The following is a 20,775-nucleotide window of genomic DNA, read 5'->3' as shown; positions in this document are numbered from 1 at the left end:
GGTCAGTAGTACCAGATACAACCAAGGGGTAGAGGCTGCCGGACTTGGCACCTCTTGCAAGAACAAGCCTACCACGAGTTATCTTCCATGCAGAATCATCAAAGTATATATGATAACCTGCATCATCAAGCTACCCAATATACATAATACTTTTAGTCAGTGCAGGTACATGACATACATTATGCATAACAAAAGTGCTATCAGAGGGAAATTGTAGAGTGACATCACCAATGCCAACTATAGCAAGAGACTGATCATCACTTAAGCCCAAGAACCATATACACTGCAATAGGTATGAAACCACTCACATGGTAATGTGTGACATGAAAAGATGCACTCGAATCTAAGAGCCGATACGGTGCATGCATAGACTGAGCCTCGGTCAGCTGAGAGGCATCACATGAAGAGGCTGCTAATATCTAGTCACCATCATACTCCTAAGGCTGCATGACATTTATCTCCTCAATATTTACACTCAACTTTGTAGGTATAATATTGCAATCATTGGATTTCTCGTGCACTTTCTCTTTTCCCTTTTGTTTATGCTTGTCACCGCACATCTTATGGCAATGTGGATATATGTGTCATAGTTTTCCACAATAATGGCATATAAGAGATCATACTTATGTCCACAGGACTTGTTGCATCCACTTGACTTAGATTGGGACTTCTGAGAGTCCTTTTCATGACGATCATTATCTTTCTTGCCACTTCTGCCACCTCTAAAACGGATAAAGCATGTGAAAATAGTAGGAAGTATCATTGTTTTTCCTATTAATTTCTTTAGTCAAAAGAGCACTCTCTATTGCTTTCAATTTTTGGCCCATCAAGTTTGTAGGTACAGATTGCAGTGCAAAATGCATTGTAAGACTTGAGTAAAGTGCCAAACAAAAACAAATGATGCAGATTATCTTGAAACTCAATTTGAAGCAAATTCTTCATGATAGAATGAAACTGGATAAAGTGAGTAGATAATGGGGTCCCCTCCTTCATGCAGAGATCTATCAAATGTTTAATTTTCCTCTCACTCTGTTTCTACCTAAAATGGCTAGGATCCTGTGAACACCTTGTTGAGCTCTCTCTCCTAGCATGAACTATGAGCCCATTGCTCCGAATTATAGCTCGTTATACACCACAATGTGATCCTTCCTAGCCTCCTCTCATCCTCAAGATCAATTATGATATCCGTTGTAGGTCTCCCATGGTGTGTTATCCTTGTCTATTAGTCATATTGTGTGATAAGTTTCCAAATGTCATTCAGATACCCTGCTATGTTATGGACAAGGTCAAGATCAAGGTCATTCTCACTCAAACTGGTACCTACCATGGTGGTTGTCTCTTGACCCACTAGTATTTCTATGAAGTTGACTAGATCGACTAAAGATGTGTCTCTAATCTTGGTTAGTCCTTCCTTCCCTCATAGTGGTCTAACGGTTTTGTCTTCCCTAGATTTTCATCTTTGGTGTCTTGGGTCACTCATCCAATGTTCGAGGTTACACTCCTATACTAGTGGGTTTATTTCTTAGCTCAATCCCCTTTAGTGTGTTCCTTGTTAATCCAATCAATCCACAAGTGTACACACTTAGATGCTTGAGCAGTGTGACTTGATGTGAGCTTGTGAAATCAGGCTTCCTAGTTTTCACATGCACTTCAGTGTCTATGATGCAGGGTGCAAGCTTTGATAAAATCAATCACATCCACACTTTTACCAATCAGTTTCATGTAGTTGTAGCTCTTTCACATGAATCGTGATTGCTGCTAACAATTGGTTTTGGGTCCCTCATGGGTTTTGATAGGTGTGTGATTAGCCACCAAGACAACCAAATTGAATCTCTACTAGGGGTAAGCTGTCGGTGGTCGGTAAGTTCAGTCACTCCGGGACTATTAAGTTAAAGTTTTGGTGACAACCAACTCTATGGTCTCATCTATAGGTCTAAGTTTCAACTTGGATTACTGGATAGCTAGATGTTGGCCTTAGCAGGTCATGGAGCGGTCAACATTGTCAAAAATTGTTTTCTAGACAACCCGTCTAAGTAGGAGGTTTTCATGTTTGAGTCCCAAACTTGACCGCTCGAGTGGGCTCTATGACCATTTGAATGGTCAAGTCTAACTTGGATAGGGTTGCCTGTTTAAGCTTGGAAAAATGTGTTCGAGTGGACAATTCGGTCATCTAAGTGTCCCAGCAAAGAACTGTCTGAGTTCACTTTGTTAAGTGACCAAGTGGATTAAGAAGACTCAGCCATCCAAATCCGAGTGGACTTGTCCGAGTTCAAGTGTCCATGTGGGACTAAGTTGACTCGAACATCTGAGGGTCAATGAGGATTCGGTCATCCAAGGCCTAGGGATATCGACGAAAGTGGCAGAGAAATACACTAAATGATGAAAAAAACAATGATAATGATTCACCAAACCACACACATGACTAACTATGATCTTGTCCACATTCATTACTCAACCCAAGGAGGGTTTTGATCATACCTAGAACCATCAGGGTGAAGATACATGGATCTCTATTGCTCCTTTGGCGGCCTACTGCTCTCCCTGGGCCTATTGCTCTCTCTCTCTCAATCTCTCACAACTCAAATGAGTTATTCCCTCCCCTTTTCTTTCCTTTTAATGATCTCTCTCTTTCTTTCCTTACTATCTATTTTCCTTCCCAGGTATTCAAAATCTTATTTCCTTTCTTTCTATATTCCCTTGTTTCCTAGTTGTTACAAAAACTTATCTTTTCCTTCTTTTCTCTTATTTTCCAAATCTTAATGCATCCTACTAATGTAAAACCACATACCAATTATCTAACTAATGCTCTTAAATCTTCCAACACCTAAACTATCAAGTAAAAAAGATCAAACACCCTTTGACTCTCTCACTTCGTACCTAAACCAAGCATTGTTTCGAAGACAAACTCCTGCTCCATCACTCAATTTGGAGTCTGCAAGCACTAAAGCTTGGATCCATTGGTCCTCGCAACTTTTGGTGCTCTCGCGTGAGCACACTGCCAAGACCCACGGACTGCTTATTGCTTCAAGCATTTCAAGCCGAGAGTTATGGCTACCTCTCACATAGCCATATACACTCACACACACACAAGTATAGTGAGCTTACCTTTGAATCCAATTGAGTTGCCTCCTTCCATGAATCTCTAGGTAGCTCCACGATCCAAGATGCACTTTCAAGTAAGCTCCATCTCCAAGCTCCAAGCTTCAAGCTCCATAGCCACATGCATGAGAAAAGAGAAGAGAAGAAGGAGAAGATGAAGAGAGGAGAATAAGAGATTCTCCATAGTCCCTCACTCAAACACACACAAAATATCCCCCTCTCTCACACTCCCTCTCTCTTACACAAGCATAAAGTAAGAAGCAAGAAACAAGAAGAGAGCGAGTTTTGGCCACATACCAAGAATGGGCTTCTTCGTTCACTTTTTTGACTTTTATACATGCCCTATCTCCTCCTTGGGTAGCCATCCCCTTTTGGTTGCCCATTCCTCCACTCTTTTTCCTTTTCCTTTTCTATTAGCATGGCCTTATCCCATGCCTCTTATTCTTTACAACTTACATAGGAGAGAGCCCAGCGATCTTTTACAAAATAAATTACAATGCACCTAGTGCTCTTTTTGCAAAAATATTAAGGTGCGCTTATTCTTGTTCGCCTCTCTTGTACATTTAGATATTTTTCTTGTGTTTTGTCCTCCATCTTCCTCTTGCCTTGGGACTATCTTCCGCTTTCGATTTCCATATTTTCTCTCTTGGTCTTCCGAGGGTTAATAGAAGAGGTAAACAATCTATTTTCACAATCATTGGTGCTCCAATAGAATACTCTTTGTCACATTTCAAAGCTATAACCACTCCTCAAAACTCTCTCTTAATCTGTGGATACTTTCTTTATCAATCATTCAACACTTTTGCCCCAAAATTGACTGCATACTTATTTCTCTCATCTCATCATGTTTAATAGCCCAACCAATGTCTATAGGGCTCGTATCAATAGTAATGGTAATGGATCTTCTACTTGCATATTTAGCTTTCCTTTGAGTAGGTATAGGTTCAACAATCTTTTCAACTTCCTCATAGTCTTCATGTGCATTCTATCCCACTAGAATTTTTATCATTTTCTCAATAATTGATAAAGAGCATCTGCAATATATGCAAAATGAGGTATCCGTTTGAGGTAAAACACACAAGATCCCAAAAACCTCCTCTTCCCTAAAACTGATGAGCAAGACTCTTCCATCTTGTCAATAGCACCGACTTTTTTGAAGCTGATCTTCTACTATATGGAGCACATGTGTCTCACAATCAAAACCTCATTCACCCTAAAAATGAACTTTTGCTCTAAAAGAGTGAGATTCACTCTTCAAGCCCAGTCAAGATTTTTACACAATCAGCAATGTGTTCAACAATAAATCTTCTACATCCCTATTCATTTAATTCTTCATCCTTATACTCTTATATGCACTTTTTTATCAACAAGCCATCTAGAAAACGCATAGTACTTTTTGTGATACATAGTCACATAATACTTTATTCATCATAGAATACACTAACTTATTACGAAATAGTATTGTAATTCAATGGAAATCATTATTAGTAATAGGAAAAAAATCATAATTTGAAGGGAATTTGACCAATTGAAATATAGCAATTTTCTAATGGTAATCGGTGCATAGTAATTTATTTAATCAACTCCTACAAAATTGCAAATGGTACAATTTGTTCTTGAAACTTTTACTTATTCATAAACTTGTATAAATATAAGTGTGTAGTTAAAACTAAGGGCTACTTAAAGAAATTCTCAACAAGATGGATATTGAGTATCAAGGTACAAGTAGTGATTCCACTATAGATGATTGCTGACAGGTCATGTTAGAGACAAAAAGCAAGGATATCTCTACATACACAATCAAATTACTACACCACACATTTAATGTGACCTTGTACCATTATTAGCCATGGATAAAGATACATCCAATAGTGCACTAAGTAAGAAACAACAACCAAACACACATCATAGATTAGTCATCACTATTAAAAAGATTGCTTTCTTTTTTAATAAGGAGGTCTACAGTGGAATCTACATAGAGCAAAACAACTCCTTTAGAAATCTTGTTAAGTATAAAGACAAGCAATCAAATATGTTTGTTCCATGAAAATAAATACATTTTTTGAAAAAAATAATCACTCTAACAACACCATTGTTCTCCATAGAACTTCAAATAGTGGAGCATCGAGAAGACAAAACCCCTTGCTATATAAGCTCCAAGATATTTACATCAACCAATACAAACATACCCATTCCTCAAGTACAACTTCAGAAGCCCATTGAAAATTGTAAACAATGTTAGGGGTAAAGGCACCTCTGCCTAGCCGCCCATGTATTACTACACTGGTAGTACCTATACTTGCACACTGCACGCGGCAAGCACCCATCACTATCACTTCATTCTTTATTCTTTTAGCAACATTTCAATAAAGGAAAGGCTAGTCACACATTGTGACTATTGGAGTTCCCACATTTGGATTCTCTCTCTCTCTCTCTTGCTCCTGATCCTTCCACCATAGCTCTTGCTCCCGCTCATACTTTCACTTCAGGGCTCACCTCCCTTCAACTAGTATCAAAGCCTTCTTCTCGTGAGCTGTACCATAGCCACTCCATTCGAGCTTCCTATCGATTGCATTCTTCTTGGGCACTCTTTGAGCCTTCTCGAGCAAGTTGGAGCAACCCCCCATAGCCCTCACCCTACTAGTGTAGCATCACATTGCATGGAACAAGCCCTTTTTAGTAGCAACTCACGTTTTTCATCTCCTACAGTATATCTTCTTCATTGGGCAGCTATATAAGCACTAATACACTTGGTTTTGATGATTGGCACTGATCCTTCCACTCTTGGCATTCGATTTAATCATTAAGCTTCAATTTTGGATTGTTATAACAATCCATAGACTGTCATAAAATAGGACAGCACTCTATTTGATTCTTCTATGGTCAGCTTTGTTGGTCTTATGATGATGGCTTATGCTAGGGTGATGTCTACATGTATGGGAATGCTATGCCCGTGTTATGGGTTGGATTTGGAGCTAATTTTGGTACTAGAATATCTTGGTTTGACAGTGTATTCATTGTTGTATATAGCAGGGTTGAAGCTCTTGTAACAAAGATATTATATTCCTATTGCTCCTGGTTATGATTTCGGTGTTCTATATGCACTACTGATGTGTACCATTGATGCTAGTACACTGGTATATCATATTTCCATGATTTGAGGTGGCTTTGAGCTTGCTTTGAGGACTGATTTACTCAATTTTTATAGTGAGTTTACTGCTATAATAACTAGGATTGAAGCATATTTGGTCAATGTATGCTATACCTATTGCTTATGGATGCTTCCCAAGTGATTCATTTAACCATACGGATGTATATGGAGGTTGGAAAATGCTTTGTTCTAGTTTTGAAATGCTTTTGAGTAGTGACTAAGCTTTGTTTTGGTCTAAACTAACTCGCATTGGACTACATTTGGCATTTTTGTGACAGTTTATGCTTATTGTCTATGCTTGATATCTAGGTTGCATGCTCTCATGATTATGTCATAAATGGATGCTACTTAGAAGGTCTATGTTTGACCGGCATTTGGGGCTTAATCTATGATTACATTTGAGCATTTTGGAGATCTTGGACATTTTATTTGGTTGCCAACTATTCGACTTTGGAAGCTTCAATGCTTTATGCTTTACGGGCTTGAGCTACTTTGGGATTTATGCTCTGGATGTATCCTACTTGGATGTCAGATATGTATTTGATGTATTTGAGCAGTGCTTGCTCCGTTTGCATCTGACTTACCTTCCAATGGGAGATTCTGGCCTATTTGCATGTATATAGAGCTTTGACTTTGTAGTTGAGCTTGAGATCGTGGGACATTGACATGTATCTGCTCTATCTGTGCTTCATGTAAGCAATTCATGGTTAGCAGGGTGATTTGATCCTACTCTTGGGCAGGCACCTATCTCTATCATGGTGTTGTTACTTATGTATGCATCTTGAATGGCTCTATATTGAGCTTTACTTACATTTCTCTATTAGTTGTGCCTATGCTTGGTTTCTTTTGTTACTCTTAGACTTGTTATATGCATGACTTTTATGTCTATGAGATGTATCTTGTCTAACACCCTGCTTGGTTGACAGTTATTGGTTTCCACCATTGCTCTTTTTCACTCACACTGTTAGATGTATTTGCTTCCTAGCAGTTGCAGTTGGTCATGTATCAGTGTGATAGCTTTGCTTTTGGCTTCTTTTACCTACTATTGTGATTTACTATAGTGAGCTGTAAGTTGCGTACTATGAGCATTTACTAAGGGAAATAATTACTGTTTGACACCCTTTTGGTTATATTTGGTAGACAACTGGTAATTTTAGTAATTTCTCTTATTTTCAACTTGTTTTGGCAATGTTTTTAGCCTATTTATTGCTAATTACAGCAACTTATTTTCTGCATAGTCTACCTCTGTTTGATTCACCTAGTCATCTCAAAGATACGGCTTTGTTTAACACTGTCAAGTTGGATGGCACCAACTATGGCTATTGGAAGTCTCAAATATGGCAGGTTTTAGTGCAAAAATTGTAGACTAAGCCACTAAGAAACAAGGATATTAAACCCAAGAACATGGATGATGAAGACCGAGCTGATTTAGATGCACTATGCAAGTCCACTATCATTTTATCACTCTCTCAAGAGGTCCACAATAATTTTGTTAACGATGAAGATCAGAGTGCATGGAATCTATGGGAAAAGATTCGAGAACTTTATGCAAAGTAGAGCCCTGCTTTGCAGATGTATTGGGCCGATAGGGAGAGAGCTTAAAGCAGACCAGATACAATGAACAAGTTGCTCCCTCACACAAAGTGATTGCTAGACCACACACTAGTGCAAAGCAAAGTGGATAGCCTTGGCAACATCATTGCTAGTTGGGTTGGGAGTCATCCCAAATTCTAGGAGCCAAACAAAGACACACATAGTTGCAAAGCAACTCAATAAATATCAAGCAAGCAATGACCCCCACAACTTTGTCAAGTAGTTTAAGCAGGTACACGAGGCTAACAACCTCATGGACTCTGCTCAATGGGCATAAGCATTTGATCTTTGCTTAAGAGACAAGGAACATACTTAGTTTACCGATCTAGATAATGTTCAATGCAAACAATTTCAATGATCTAAAGGATCTCTTCATCAATAAGAGATTATTAGAGGCAGGATACTTCAACAACCTCATCGTTAAGTTGATGAATGTCAGCCAAAAAGACAAAGAGGACATACAAGATTATGTCACTCATGTGAGGAGTCGAGGAGTCTCTACAAGAGGATACATGTAGCTAAGTGACCCAACCATCATATTCATCAACATGATCCGCAATGAAGAATTCTATAAGGCCTTATTGAGAAACTCGAACCTGCAAAGGGATGTGTTGGCAAGAGTCTTTTAGGAGGCTATACAAGTCCATGACTTACTCAGAGAGAGAAGCTCTAGGGCTATGCAGCAGCAAGAGAACAACACATTTAGAAATACCAAGTGAATCACAACACTTAGGGAATGATCAACCCCTAGTGAGCAAGATAATGGAAAGAATGTCGACTAGACCCAAGCGGTAATTGATCTAAAGTCAGAGCTAACCAGACTATAAGAGTCATTGCAAAGGCCAATGCAACCTCATGTGCAGTGTGTGCATTGTAGAGGAAACCACTTACCATCTGAATGTCTTGATTCCAAGTCTCGACCTTGTGTCAACTATGGAAGATTCATGCATGATGCTATGCACTACCCATTGCTAAGATGGTTGCCATACCAACAACCCTATGCTTAGCCATACTATCCAAGAGTTAGGCTATTTAACTTAAGAAGAGGAGCCCCTTTGGCTCTATCTGCACTAACAATTCAAAGACAATTGCTCCAAGGATCGACATCAACCCACAATAGGAATCCCTAGACCACCAAGAACTATAGTGACCCATCCACCAAGCGATGCTTCAGTGCACTTTGTAGAGGAACCACTGGAGAAAGACTCATACATAAACTCCTATGTCTCTTAGGATGAGGAGGGCAATCCCATATTGATAGACTCTAGACCTATGCCGGTCATAGTATTAGGTAGAGGGAGAGGTAGAGGCCTAGGAGGAGGTTAAAACCATGAGCCCATAGCATGTTGGACATGTGGCCATGCATGGCATATCTCATCCTGCTACCCTGAAAAGAAGTAAGTAGATAGAAAGAAGGGTAACTTGAGGTGCCTTGAATGCGGAGTCACGCATCTATTTGTCGATTGCCCTAGGTAGAGACCCTCCACTAGTTTAGCAAAATCATGCTGTCTGTGCCACTTGGACTCTTTTGTGTCGAGTCATCTGACAATAATGCCATACCCATCCCCATAAATATCATAACACGAGCCCAAAAGAAGCAAGCTAGTATCTCATTACCTGGACCAGGCAACCTAGATGCAGCCTTCATAGGGAAGAAGAGCCAATGACGAAGGAGAAGAAAGAGGGCTGATACAAAAATAACAATCAAAATAGAGAGTGTGACCACATTAACAAAGAGAAAGCAGGTTACTGACGCAGGAGTAGAAACATCTACTCCTAAGACGAGGGAGAAGGGAAGTACTAAAGTTGACCCCAACCAACAACTAAAGGATATGGATAAGATCAAAGAATGGATAAAAGAAGCACAAGCTCACTTGCAAGATGTTGAGTCTATAATTGAGGACGAGATCAATGAACTCTCAACCATGAGCCCATCAATCTCTCCCACATACTTAAGAGTAGGAGAGGCAACATCACCACATACACAGCCACATTGGCAGAACATAGATGTCATGAATAGATGAGCTACCCAAGAGCATTGCTAGGAAGCCCATGAAGCATAGGAGGGAAAGATGGTTGGAAATTTGCTCACCACACTTATATAAACTCCTATAACATTGCCACTGGGAGAATTGCCTAGGCAAAACCTTGCATTGTGGCAAGTGTTGAAGCGATGGGTAGAACGAACTGATATATATGAATTGCAAGACTTGCCTGACCATGATGTTGTGATGCACATATCAAGCCTAACAATAAACCTAACGTTTTAGTCCCCACGAGTGAATGCCTTTTGGGAAGGGCATTGAGATGCATGTAGTCTTACCTATCGTTGCCCTAGGAGATACAATTCAAAAGGAGATAGTAGACACATGAGTAGGAGTTAGTGTACTTAGACATGCAGTCCTACAAGCTTGGGGAAACCCACCAATAGAAATTACATGGTTCAATGTCACTCTAGTGAATGGGATGAAGGTTAGACCCTTCAGAGTCCTGAAGGATTAGCCTTTTAAAGATAACGGAAATTCAATTCTATGTGAACTTCATAGTCATGAAGGGAGTGGATTATAATATCCTACTAGGCAGACCTTAGATGAGGAATGTTAGAGTGATAGAGGATTGGGATAATGGCCTGATATTCTTAGGCAATAAATCAAAAGTAGTGCGAGTAGAGATGGATGCTTGAAAAACCTCACTAGTGGACCTAGATGCCATCTGTGCCATGTTGAAGGGTGACTCAAAGACTAGAAGTGATTATGGACCTCTAACTAAGTACATTTCTTGTTCTGAGGATGAGCACGATTGGATGCATGTGTTGGAAACCATATATCTACCATTCTCGGATGATGAGGATGAATATAGACAAGTAGTAAACTTAGCTAGCAAACCCAACAAAGCCACAACTTATAACCTACCCATAGTGTCTCTATGCATGATGGCTAAGAGTTCCATTAGCAGAGCTGATCGGGACACCAATCACCTATCATGTCCCAACTAACATTTTGGAACTCCATAGAATCCTTGAGTACTTGTCAAGTGAGCTAGTTGGCAACCCAACTGCAAACCTAAAGCCCCTCAAGGATCCCATAGAGAGTAAGGAGTGGTGATGGACTAAGGTGCATGACTTAAACCTATTATACAACTAGGGTCTCATTACAAGTGAGAAAAAAATTGAGGACAGGAACCTTGAAAACAATGCACAGTGTCTGAGTATGAGGATTTCGATGAGGAGTACGAAGATTGTCATTCCATTAGTGAGGAAAGCAAAGAGGAAGCAAAGACTATAGACTATGACACGGATGGAAGAGTAATTGAGCAAATCAAGGTAGAATCTAAACCCCAAGAGCTCAATGCTTTTAGAGTGAACAAAGGAGTTGACAAGGTGGATTGTGGCTGAACTTGGCTAGAATTCCTAGAGGTAGTAGATTATGAGCAAGCAGGATTAGTCCAGCCTAGCACCACATCATTATTTGGAGTGAAGTTAGCCTCAAAGCTATGATCACCAAGGGAGAAAACATCATCAAATGAGGTTCGTGTGTACAACTCTAAGTTAGAGGTAAGCTCCATAGATGATTTTAGTGGCTATATGTTGCCAAATGGCTATACTTTTATTTTTTCAGATTTTTTTTTCGAAACTCAAGTAGGTTGAGTTATAACTCTAAAATTTTTTATTCGCCAACATTTATAAGGTATATCAAGATTTTGAAGGCTCTTTTGCCATTCATGTGAAACAAATATTGAAAGAAATATATTAAATTCGCCACAGTATTTCTAAGTTATGGCATATATATAGAAACATTCGCCACATGTACATATGTACTCATACACATATCACATACTACTTATTCCTACTCCTTCTTTACATACTCATACACATGACTCACACACACCCCTCTGCACACACACATTACTCAACATTACATCTACTCTTGTATTCATACATACATATACACAATTCTTAGAACCAAAAGCTTTGAGGTATTCATGGTCCAACAACTTGAGCTAGTCAGATCTTTGAAGCATGCATCTTGAAAGTTGCAAAGCAAGCCAGAGCTCTACCTAAAACCCATAAATGCTAAGGGACTTCTCCTCTTCATAGACTTGAGCACAAATAATACCTCCCCTTCAATGAATGGTTTATCCAAGAGCAAGCTAATTTCAGCAAGGTGCCAAGGACTCTTTCCATTTTCACATCCAAGATTTTAGCAACACACTAGGGCCAATCAACAACACTCTTGGGCTCAAATTTGGCTAGCACTGAGAGATGCTAGTGGAAAACATTAGCATATCCTAGTCATCAGTAAAGGTGCATCTATTTTCGTCCTAAATAAATGTGATAGTCTCAAGAGAGACTAAATGTGCACCTTTACTGAGCGAAAATAGATGCACCCTTACTAGTGACTAGGATACATCACATTTATTTAGGATGAAAATAGATGCACCTTTATTGATGACTAGGGTATGCTAATGTTTTCCACAAGCATCTCTCAATGCTAGCCAAAGTTGAGCCCAAGAGTGTTGTTGATTGGTCCTAGAGTGGAAATCCAAGAACTTCGGCTAGCATTGAGAGATGCTTGTGGAAAACATTAGCATATCCTAGTCATCATCAGTAAAGGTGTATCTATTTTCGTCCTAAATAAATGTGATAGTCTCTCTTTGATGCTTTGCTTTGAGAGAATTGAAGTAAAATTGATATGGAGAATCTCTCAGGAGGTCCCACCTAACGTAGCAAGAGGATCCAAATCGAATGTTCAAGCTACTAACACAGAATGATAAGTAACAATGTCGATCAAGAGGTTGGGACCCTCAAGGTGGTTAGCTATGTGCAACCTCGGGTAAGTTACTATGTATACAAATGTGCATCACATGAGTTCAAAAGAAGGAAATATTTAAAAGATAGTCTTACAGATATACATTCACAAAAGAAAAAAAATTAAAATGCATAAATTTATTCATAAAAGGAGTATCTATATTCCATATGTGTATTTTCTACATAAGGGTATTATTAATTCATAAAACTAGCCATGATTTTCTTACAAAAAAGGGGTCTCAAATAATGCCTTCCACTTATGTAGTGATGGAGTTGTCAGTTGTAGACACACAAGGAGCTTTTGAACAATTCCTACATAGGAAAGCTACTAGAATATAGGAAATTCTCCAATTTTTCCTAGGTACGTATATGTGCATTCCCCATGTATAACTAGGCAATTGCATTCCCTGCATCCCGAAGTAGGGAATCCTAGGGGTGCATGTATGAATTCCCTACACATAACTAGGGAATTTAATTCCCCACATTTTGAACTAGGGATTGATTAGGCCATTTAACTAGGGAATCATATTCCCCACATAGCATACTAGGGAATTATAGTTGGCCACACAACTAGGAAATTCGATTCTCCACATTTCATACTAGGGAATTACAAATAGCTATATCAAGAACTATATGTACTTTGCAAAAAATTACAAATAATGATATCACGATATACTTTGTGGGAGATGGTCAATAAACAAATGAGGCTTATGTTAAGTAGTCACTTAATAATACAACATTGTTTCTCATTCTTTTTTGCCAATTTTTGCAAAATTCTTTTACTTACTCCACTAAATATTACTTGATGGTGCACCAAGCCCTGTAAAGGTAAGTATATTGATTTCATATTGCAAAAGAATTGGATTAAGGCAATCATCACTTGGATGCCAAGAAGTCTTCTCAAGCCCCTCTTTCCAATAAAGGCTCGAATCAATAAAATGGAACATTAAGGTTGACAAGCTAATCAATAGTTAATAACATGCCAACACAAGGCCTGAATTGGTGTATTGCCACTTAAGTACTCCCATATTCCAGAAAGAATCCCACTTTAGAAAACCTGGCTTTAAACAAAGGCCATCAAAATTCTATCGTGTGAGTCTCTACATCTAAAATTGCTTTGCCCCCCATTCTTTTGGGTGTATAGATATGATTCCAAGAAATCCCAAATATGCTAGAATGTGTAGAGTCCTTTTTCCAAAGCATGAAACCAATAGATTGTGTGATTCCTTGCAAATTAGTCTTTGACTGAGGAAGCATTGATAAGTAATGTGAAACCATGGGGAACATGATTGTCTAAGCAACCTTTACACTCACATGCAAAGGCTATGCTTGTCATTCCAATAGATGAATTTGTCAGCAATGTGAGTGGATATCCAATCAAGAAATTTCCTAGGCAAGACATTCACCCCCAAGGGATATCCCAAGTGTCTCCTAATACTGCCCTAAGCTACCACCTCCCCTTGCCAACCCAAAGATAGCATGTCTTGTTATGTACAAATGGATAAGAGCAATTTTGGAGGTATTAATATGCAATCTTGAAGCTAATGCAAACAAGTCACATATGTCCATGGCTTTGTGAAGATTGTCCTTATCAGCTTTCAAGAAGGTAAATCTATCATTTGCCAATGCTTGACCAATTCGTTATTGTTGTGAAGAAAGGGACACACCTGCAAGGTTTAAGAGGCTTCTACCAGGTTCACAAAAAAGATAAATCATGGTACATAATTCAAACCCTACAAGTTGCTCATTCTTGTAGCATATCAAGAAATGTTTACCCAAATATGGGTGCCTTGTGAGCATCTTGTGACATCTAGACTAGTACTAGAAATCTAAAATAGCTTCTTGAAGTGGATCATCCTAGTAAGGGTGAAACTATGACACTAGCATTTTTAATTCATGCAAATAGTAGAGCCCATTAGTTCATCAACCAACTTTAGGGATTAAAAAAACTCGTTGCTAGGGATAACCTAGCTCATATGATCAATATTGATATTTCAATCACTTGGAGAAGACAAGTGATTCTATTGGTGAGATGATGTTATGGCAAGAACCATGAGAATGATGGAATGATGAGAAGAAGACAAGAATGGGTGGTGGTTTTCATGGAGTTATTGATGGTTGTTATGAGAGTGGAGATGGGGTGATGAGAAGAAGACAAGAATGGGTAGTGGTTGTCATGGAGTTTTAGATGATTGTTGTGATGGAAAGGGTTAATATTCTAAAATTATTTTAGCATGGGATTTAATTTTTTTGTCTTGAATCACACCCCCACCCCCACCCCCACCAAATAATCTAAAATTTGGTAAAACTTGAAGGAGATGAAAGGTGAAACCCATTGATAGAAAACAATCTATATTACATAGATGAATTGAACTTTTTGAGAGGCTCAATGTGAAGGGCATCTCGGCTTCCTCCCTCACAGCACAAGCTTGAAGTCAAGCACTGGCCCTAATGATCATCGCTACTGCTCGTATGCAGCCACCTCAGCCTCCCCAAATCCGTAGACTGGAGACACATGGGTGCCGTCACACCTACCAAGGATTAGGGCCAATGCGGTATGCCCTAATCATGCTTGCACCTTCAAATGCTGATGGCTTAACAATTTTTCCTTTTGGCACATGTTAAAGGGGCTCTATTCCCCTTACCTTTCCCTACATCATGTTCAATATCATAAGCTTCTCCTCTGGAAGCACCATATACCTAACTATGTGCGATTTGGAAAGGGGGCTGCATTGGCCCTACCCTACCCAGTCTCATAGGGTGTTTGGGCTGCCAGCCCCTGCCCCCAATTGCACCTAGTTAGGTACATGGTGCCTCCCTCAGAGAAGCTCATGACGTTGTCGTAATTCATAATGTGGGAATTCATCTAGAACTTCTTATGCATTCTAGACATGCTTCCATTGTACACTTCTGAATTTGTAGTCACTAACAATAATGCCATTTACTGTCATTATCCTACTCCTTGTTTATCATATCAATAGTTTTTCTCAATACAATTTTAGATGTCATTGTTACTCTTAATTGTTGCTAAAGAGGGTTTTATTCCATAACGCCAACAACTTTTGTCTATGCTTTAATATGACTCTACCTAGAGCCACTTATGGTGTACAGGCAGCTCTTGAGCTTTCTCTAGCATTGGAGCTATAAAGGGTGCTTATGCCATCGCTAATGGCAAGCTTATTAGCCTCTCTAAGCAAGAACTGGTCAATTGTGCCAAAAATAATTATGAATGCGATGGTGGGCTCATGGACCTTGCCTTTGAGTGGGTGATAAAGAATGGTGGAATCAACTCAGAACAAGCTTATCCTTACGTTAGCACCTATGGAAACACAAGAATGCATAATTGGATTCTGGTAAGTTTCTTCACAAGATTAAATGTCCCATGATGATCAGGGTGAATATGAGGAGGCAACCGAATAGTATCTTTAACTGTTGTGTGTCTTTCTTTTCCAAAAACCAAGAAAGGTCATAACCATTGATGGTTATGAGGATGTCAAGCCTGATGACGAGGATGCCCTCATGTGCATTGTTGCAAAAGATCTTGTGAGGGTGGCCATCAATGCAGGAACACACGATTTCCAACTCTGTGCAGATGTAATAATTCTCTTTGTGTATCCATTTTGTAAACCTCACATACTTTCATCTACACATGTCAGAATTCACGATTCCCTATTTGAATTCCTATTCAAATTGTAAACTTCAAGGTGAACAATGGTTGATCAAATGTGTTTATTTTTTCAGTAAGCATAATAGTTAGACTTAAAGGTGCTAGGAAGACACTACTTAATAGCATTATTTGACAGGTGGTTGGTGATACTGTATTGGAACTTGTGGTAATACTTGGCAGGAAGCGCATGATGCAAAGATTCTTACTTTGAGCTTTGGAGATATGGCCCTCATGGGTGCTAACATTAATGCCATTCAAATTCCCCTTTTGGCATTTGGTGGTAGAGACCTTCTTGTACATATATATGATGTTTACAAGTATTGTGAGACTTGTACATTCATAGTCTGTCATTCCTTTGTCAAAATGGTGGTCATTTAATTCACTTTCAGAGTTAATGTTTGGAGGCATATATTTTTATTGTCTTGTGCTATTGAAGAGTTTGTCTTATAGAGTACTTCTTTGAGCATGCTTGATTTTTGAATTCAGAAACTTTGATGTCATCAAGACATTAGATGATCATTCAGCTTCAATCACTACAGCAAAATTTACTTGCGGTGGTTTCAAATTGTTGAGTGCTAGTGCGGACAAGTATGGCTTCCTCCTAAAGTCATGGTCTTTACTTTGGATTTTAAGATTCTTAGGTCTATTTTGTCTTGGTCCAATTGTAAAACCACTTGCCTGCAGATTAGTGGTGTTTTGCAACGTGGAGGCAACAACAATGGGCATCAAAAGTACACGTTATCATCAAGAAATGGCTTCTCATGGCACATTTTATGATATGGACATTGATCCATACAACAAGCTAGCAGCCACTGTTGGACAAGTTGGAAGGTATTTTCATGGAAGGTTACCACAAGTCTTATATTGAAACATGATTGGCTAGTATGTTAAGTTATTTGTCTCATATGGTTTCAAGATAAGAAGTTGAACACGCTCAATCTTGTTGATGGGAAGTCTATAAGATGCTTCAAACCACAAGGAGAAGCTGGTGAGCCCATAAAAGTATGAACAACGAAGTCCTTGTTGTAAATTGCTCAATTTACTGAACATTTTGAAATTTGAATGGTGTAAAGAATAAGGGCAAAAAAGGTGCATGTGTTCTGGTGTTTTACAAATGGTGCATAAGATCAAATTGTGGTCGTTTTTACAAGGATTTCTGCTCTGTTCAAATAAGAAAGCTCAATATAATAAGGATTGAACCTTGTTCTTCGTAAGGTTGACCACTTGAAGATAATTCAAAAAGCCACATCTCTTTATATCTCACTTTTTTTGTCTGTATATTTGCCACTTTTGATCTTTAAGACATTGGGTTTGTGTACAATATTTGTCATCACAGTTTCTAATGGCCTTTGCTCCTTTCTGTGGTAGGTTTGCATTCATCCTTGTGGGTCATATGTAGTTTGCTCGCATTCTAATAAGAGCATGCACATGCATGATATATCAGATGGAAGCCTTTTATCCCTAGGGCAAGGTCATGCTGAAGTAATAACAGGGATAGCTTTCATGCCTAATTGCAAGCAGCTGATATTAGTAAGTTTAAGGTGGCCTTTAGAGTTGTATATATGTTGACCTTGGCTTCTTTACTACAGATTTTTCACTTGGTGCTGCTGATTTATTGTTTTCAAGCAGGTTAGTGGAGGCAATTGTGTATTTTTTTGGAGGCTTCCTAATCTTCTGACCAAGATGAAGTAGAAACACTATAGTTTACAATGTGAATTGCAAATATCCAATCCATCCATACTACTTACTGACTCAAAAGGGCAACTAAACAATACTTCTTCAACCCCCATGAGATGTGACAAGTCTCATACACAAGAATTGAATGTTTCTGGTACTGTTGTTACTATGGACCTCAGCTTGTAAGGAGTACAACTCTTGCATTAAAGTTCACTGTGTCTTGGTTACCGCATTGGGCACAAGCCAAGGTTGTAGAGACCATTCTGGAAAATGATGAGGGTGAATCAGAATAGTTAAGTTTTCATTCTTTTGAATCAAGATGGGTGCAACTATTCATCCCAGCAAGTTCGGAGCAAGGCGAAGATTCACAATTGAGCCGGGTGGGACATTAGTCAAGGATCATCATACACCATAGAGCTCTTTGGACTCCCAGCCTAGTGGGACTTCTTGTTCAAGCCCAAAAGCTTTTCTGTTTTCCTTTCCATTTAAGTTTAAATACTATTTAAAAAAAAGTTAAGATGATTGTCACCCTATTAATTGCCATGAGAACTTGCTGTTATTTAAGCTGTTGCTGGTCATGACACTGATGTTGAAGGTTGTTGAGTACTGCTTCTTGCAGTCAATGACCTGTTGCCGTCATCAATTGATGTGCTGCTGTTGCTGCCCCTCTGAAGGCTTTCAATACCTATACTTTATAGCCAAATGAATCCAAGATTTATTGGTATCAAAATTTAGAGATGAGAGCTAGGGAACAATTAGCTACGCAAGTAGTAATTGAAAGGAAAATTGGTTTGCCCAAAATCAAGTCTCTCAGAGGTTATCATACTTGCCTTTTTGTGACAAGATAGTAGTTTAAATGCCATGGGGTGTTTGAGATACATTGTGTGAAACCATTGTTTCTATGGAATAAGCAGGGTTGCTACTCCATAGCTACATGGGTCGTCCTAACTATGGTGTCTAAATTAATATACACACAAACTGCCTCACATGTGGCAAGTTAACAACTAGGGACTAGCTCCTACCTGAAGGTGCAAATAAACCACCCATGGGAGGGTGGCCCCTTTCTGTGGGAATTTAATGAAATTGTCTACCGTTGATAGATTGGCCACTCATTGGCAGAGAATATGTCTACCACACACATTGAAACTTTGGAAGGACTGGGTGAGGTATTGATGCGAGAATGGAATAGATGCCCCCTACTATACACTACTTGCAACTACTTGCAAAAGGAAACTAAATGAACAACATGAAAACTTGAATTGAAAATGAGAAGGTTGCCTGCAGTCCAACAAAAAGACTAGGACACTCAGGTATTTGTGTAGATTGCTTGATCCATTGTTCAATGAAGATGCCTTGGGAACCCTCAAGTCTGATGATAGATTTGATAGACTTAGGTTACCATCTCAAGTTTACATCCCACCATCGCCAGTGACTCTCGCATGGTCTCTCCTTGGGAAGGAGGAGACCCCCCATATAGCAGAGGTATTTTAGTTTTTATTTTCCCCATGCAGCATTTGATTGGTTTTTAGTGTCCATTGGAACACTTTTGTTTACTTTAGTAACTTTGTGTTTGCAGGATCACGGTCTCCATGGGACTGATGTTCTCCATCTGCACAACCCATTAGGGCTGGTGGGTAGCCCCCTAGAACATCTTTTACTCAAGGAAACATGAGATCTCATCATTTAGAGTTTCAGTCACGAAAACATCTTATGAAGAGATAATGAATATTTGTAAACTAGGATGAGTTGCCTTTGCACTTTGATAAGTTGGCTATGTACTTCATAAACTTATTTTGTACTAATTACCCATTGGCTATACTGTGCAAGATTTCTTTGGCTATGAGGCTCTAATGTGGGCAAACTATTGGCTCTTGTTTGCCATTATGTTACTAGAGTAAAATGATATCTACAAACATGAGATAGCCTAGTTTCTGTGCTAGTCATTTCATCGTAGAGGCTCAAGACTGATTTTTCCAACCTCCTCATCTAGTGCTTAATGCTTATGCTTATCATCAAATGTGCAGGTTAACGATGATAGTGGTAACTTTATGGAGAGGGAGGATGATTTGGAGAGTGATGAAAGCCTATGTGCAGAGATGGAGGAAGCTGAGCGAGATACAAATTGCTCTTGTTGAGTGTGTACAAGGATACTTAATAAGCAATACATGAATAAACTAATTCAGAAATTGAAATTGTAGATTGTTGTAGACAATGTAGACAACAAATGCTTGGAGACATGCCAATTTTGGTTAGGGACAGGTCACCCGAATAGTAGTAGACAAAAAAAGGTAGGCTGGGGGGTAGTTGTTGAAGGAGATCCCAACTAGCATGTATCCCTTTATATCCAACCTTGGAAATGATAGCTCATCAATCCTCTATAGCATCCCAATCCTTGTAAATCCTCTTGGATCATGTGGCATCACAAACTCATATGTCGACTTATACTCCTTTCTCTTCTTCATCTATGTCATGCTCATCTTCCACTAGGTTCTCCACTGCATAGGCATCTTCTGCATCTCTTCTCTTGCATATCTTGATCCTCTTTCCTATCCTTGGTACCCTAATCTCAGTCTCAAACATCTCTGTCAAAGCATATGTCACATGCAATACTTTACATCCATCAGATTCTCTGTCCAGAAAATTGTCCTATAGAATCACCCTGCAGAAAACTACTCGTATCTCTTGAACCATAACTCGGATTACCAAGCTTTAAAAAGAAAAAATGTAGCCTCACTGGCAATCTACAACTTTTCTCAGGACACTTGGACCAAATTGTGAAGA

The sequence above is a fragment of the Lygodium microphyllum genome, chromosome 12 (genome assembly GCF_053477565.2).
Source record: "Lygodium microphyllum isolate KBCC chromosome 12, Lygodium_microphyllum_v1.1.10, whole genome shotgun sequence".
In the NCBI taxonomy this organism is placed as follows: Eukaryota; Viridiplantae; Streptophyta; class Polypodiopsida; order Schizaeales; family Lygodiaceae; genus Lygodium; species Lygodium microphyllum.
This window is presented reverse-complemented; position numbering follows the sequence as displayed.